The sequence below is a fragment of the Notothenia coriiceps genome, unplaced genomic scaffold, assembly GCF_000735185.1.
Source record: "Notothenia coriiceps isolate Sejong01 unplaced genomic scaffold, NC01 NC01_scaffold00038086, whole genome shotgun sequence".
NCBI classification, from domain to species: domain Eukaryota; kingdom Metazoa; phylum Chordata; class Actinopteri; order Perciformes; family Nototheniidae; genus Notothenia; species Notothenia coriiceps.
In genome coordinates this window covers 145179-149270 of record NW_011370787.1, presented here as the reverse complement: position 1 = coordinate 149270, position 4092 = coordinate 145179, and the positions used below count along the sequence as shown (strand labels likewise).

General features: G+C 49.9%; 1 protein-coding gene across 1 annotated transcript in view; it reads left to right on the top strand.

The window, feature by feature from the left end:
- Positions 1-4092, top strand: part of LOC104967980 (serine/threonine-protein kinase BRSK2-like) — an 80698-nt gene that overhangs the window by 23678 nt on the left and 52928 nt on the right. The window lies entirely within an intron of this gene.

Here is a 4092-nt window from a genome sequence, read left to right as displayed (position 1 = left end):
CTTTTAGAAGGCGGAAGATTATGGCTCATTTGTTCTGGGATGCTCCTTTCGAGCCTGAGACCTGAAAAACAGGCTCAGGGTTAACAGGTTCATTGACCAAAATTGCATTTCCTATCCTGTTATTAATGCATTTCAGAATCGTGGATTCAAATGGCCCGCCACGAACTTCCGGGAACTTTCTGAGTTCTCTCTGAACCACGTGCACGATCAAGCCATTTTGGACTCCCTGTCGCAGACTCTTTCTCTTTATATGCACTGCACTGGGTGCCCTTATATTCTTTTAACTGCTTCAACTCTTTTTGTAATAGTCATAATTGTCTTATTTGGTTCACACTCTCCACATTTGGACAGTGTTCAACCCGATCCAGAACGAGCTTTATATTTCTTCCTGGGCTTGCTCTAAAATGATTCATGCCAATACCAACAACAAACACAAACTGACAACAACCCACACAATTGCGCATTGTTTAAAGCGGTTATAAAGCTGTTGAAAGCGCTTAAATTCGAAACTGTTTCAACCTGTCACCTGTCAGAATCAGACGAGGCAGCTGTTTTTCTTTTTCTTTTTTTCCAGTTGAAGTCACCTGATTGGCGCACGGCGGAACCAGTGAGCGTTGATTCATTAGGAGAATGAAGCAGCTGTGCCTGCCCTTCGGGGACGGTCACGTGTCACGTGATTTGAAACAATTGCTGCTTCGGACGTCATCATGCTCACGTTGATTTTGAAAGCAAGCCTTTCGGAAGCACTGCCTTCTAAAGTCCAGGCGTTTGAACAAGCGGAAACTCGTGGGGCGGAACAGACGGACGCCAATACGGAGCCAACCACCACTGCCAGGTCATAAGAAATGGTCCGCCTAGGAACTACTGCAGAAGGGCAATTTCCATAGAACCCCCATGTTAAAATGCCCAACTGTACACAGAAAAAAACATGTTTCTACCCATGACAATAAATATATTATCGATATATTGTAGATTCCACCTTCATGATTCATTGAAATCTTGCCTGAGTGAATTGTTTTCTAAACGACCTCTTTATTTTATATTAGGTCTTGAACGTTTTGTTGCATAAATAAATTGTGGTCGCTGGTCACTTTTTGATGGACATGCTACATTCCTCACTGCACTGCCCGGGCGCTGATCGAGCATACAGCAGACTTTCTCTGGCGCGCGCTCGTAACAGCCGCCGGTTGCGAGCCAGAGGGTGGCGACTGGATCTGCGTCATCCACAGTGCCGATCCTCGCCTGGAGGGACAGGGGCCACGGGATGCGCCACAGCGTGAGTGGCTCCGATTCTCCTCGGTCTTCCCTGGACCCACGCGTGGTGGACCGCTCCACCAGCGTAACCACCGAGTTGGCCAGCAACGCGATGTATTCGCCGCCGCAGACGCCTGAACCGCACACTGGTGCGCCCGGTCAGCCTGGCGGGCGACATACTGGTCCTTGGGGGAGGCCAACGCAGGGCGCCGTCCGGCGATCAAGTTGGCCTGCCAAACCCCAAAAAATGCCGTCAAGCTCGGCTCCAGAGCGGGGGTGGTTGGGAAACCCTCCTCAGTGAATCCCTCCACCTTAGTGAAGGGAACAAAGGTGGCCACCGGAGCCCTCAGGGTCCTCGGGTTCGCCGCAGCCCCCTCCTGGTACCTCCTAATGGCTGGGAAGCGCGGCCAGATCGGGTCACTCCTGCCCGTCTGAACCCGGGAAAAAACTCCGGCCATGTCATCCAGAGCTACCGTTTCCCGTCCTAGGGGAACGAGGAGACCCTTGCAGGCTGCCGCCTTGCCGATGATCTCCGGCAGCTCCAGCATGATGCCCCCCAACGCCGGCAGCGCCGTGGCAACGGAGAAGGGGACCGCGTGCTCGGCCGTCACACCCGTACCTCGCTCCGTCCCCCGTCCGGGGGGGGGGAGGGGAGAGCCGCATGGTGAGCCATGGAGGGAGACGGGGTAGGAGTCGTCCGACTCCTGCCCCGCACTCGGCTCCAGAGACAGGCTGTCGTCCCTGTGCTCCTGGACGGGCCAATCGTCCTCCTCAGCCGCAGCAGCTAGAGCGTCCGCTCTTCGCTTCCTGTCGGCTGACGGGAGACGGGCACAATGCGAACAAGCGACCTGCTGGCTGAGAGCCGCGTACGCGTGCTCTGGCCCCAGGCAGGATTCGCATATCGCGTGTAGGTCATAGCTCATGATATACCCCGTCTTACATGAGGGACAATCACGGACACAGTTGTTGCTCATGTCTACTTAATTTTCCTGTGCTTCAGTACTGCTGCTGGTTGCTGAAGAAAAGAGGGAGCAGATTGCCGGGCCGCCTTCCTATTTATACCGGAAGGAGGCCCGAGGGTGGGGCCCACCTTGCGGGTGGGGCCCACCTTGCGGGTGGGCGTGGACTACAAGTGTTTCAGTGCTGCGCGGGGGCGCAGGGGGATTAGTTCAGTGTAACTTTTTTTCTCAGTTAACTAGAGGTGTACCCAAAGTGGACTTATTTATTTCCAAAACTTACTTAACTTTTGGTAGTTCACTCTCTCAAATATAGAAAGAGAAGGGAAGGATTGGAGCATGAAATAATCGAAGTCTTTTATTCTTATTAACCTTGGACTTGGATTTTCACTATAAACAATTGGTCGGGTGGTGGGTGGGTGTGGGGGGGGGGGGTGTGTGTGTGTGTGTGTGTGTGTGTGTGGGTGTGTGTGTGTGTGTGTGTGTGTGTGTGTTGTCGTGTGTGTGTGTGTGTGTGTTTGTGTGTGGTGGGGTGTGTGTGTGTGTCTTCTCTCTGGCATCATGCTCTGTCTATGATAATCGGAATCGTCGTCAGGTAATGAGAGAGGCGTATTCAATGTGTGTGCAAGGCTACCTATGTGCACTTGTGTGGGATTGTGAATGTAATAATAATATGACAAATATGGGACAGTAATATGGAATTTATGAATAATAAGGGCATAATAAAAGTTATTACTCGGCCAAAACTTCCTTTCAAGAGAGGTTTTACTATAAATGTCCGGAATAAAACTCGGGGGGTACCAACGAAAACCTTTCAAAAGGGAAGGGTTGAACAAGTACTATAAACTACAAAACATATTGTGTTTATTAAATCTCCCAGCAAACCCGCAGTATTTCGAGTAAACCTTGTTCGTAATGTACGGTGGGCCATAGCAGGTCCCAAACAGACACGTAAAAGAGTATCGTCTCTTTACCAGGTATACGGTTCGGTACGTGGTGTGGACGGTTACGTGGCCCTCAAACCAAGCGGTGAATGTTATCCTGAATTTACGTGGTAAATTACGCGACAAATTGTGCGTGGTACTTTATGTCACCTATATCCCACAAATTCATCCTAGGAGACATAAATAACAAAATGGCCGACATATTATATCCCGGGGACAAGTCTGTGATGCGAAACCAACACGTGTAAGTAGAAGTATGTACATGTCATCCGTTCCGAGGTACAGGTTATAGTAACCAATGCAAGGGATGACCTGGATCCCATTGGTTTCCCTTCATTGTTTATCTTTTGTTGGCCGTTTTCTTTTTTCCCCTCTCTTTGGCCAAACACTTCGGTGTCTCTACCAGAAAATTAATTAGTTTCTTTTTCCGAGTGGTCGGTTGCAATGTTTTCATGTTGTAAAGTAATGTAATCAACTGCGAAAATAGGTTGTCGACTTGAATGTTATTGACGTAAGCTGGTACCATCGCGATTCAAGGGTTTGATTCTATTTGAATCTTGTTGGACAAGGAAGATTGTCCTTTCATTGAGTTAATGTTGTTCCATGTTTCATGTTCAGAGAGAATTGTTACTTGTCGTGTGTGTAATTTGATCCGGAGTGTGTCTCTGTGGTCTGTGTCCTGTGGTACGAGTGGTGTGTACCGTCGTCGTCCTCTTCCTCTCTCACTGACGTCGGAAAAGAGTCCATGGAAATACCTCCGGGACTACCCCGTAACCCCCTCGTGGACTCCTCCCGACGGTGGACCTCTGTTAGATCCTGTTCTCTCTCTCCTGTGGTTCGTGGGTGATGCCGGTCATTGTGGGGGCGGAGGTATTTTGGTTTGCGTTGCACAAACCGTGTCAAGATAAAGCTATATACCGAAGCGTGAAGATTCGATA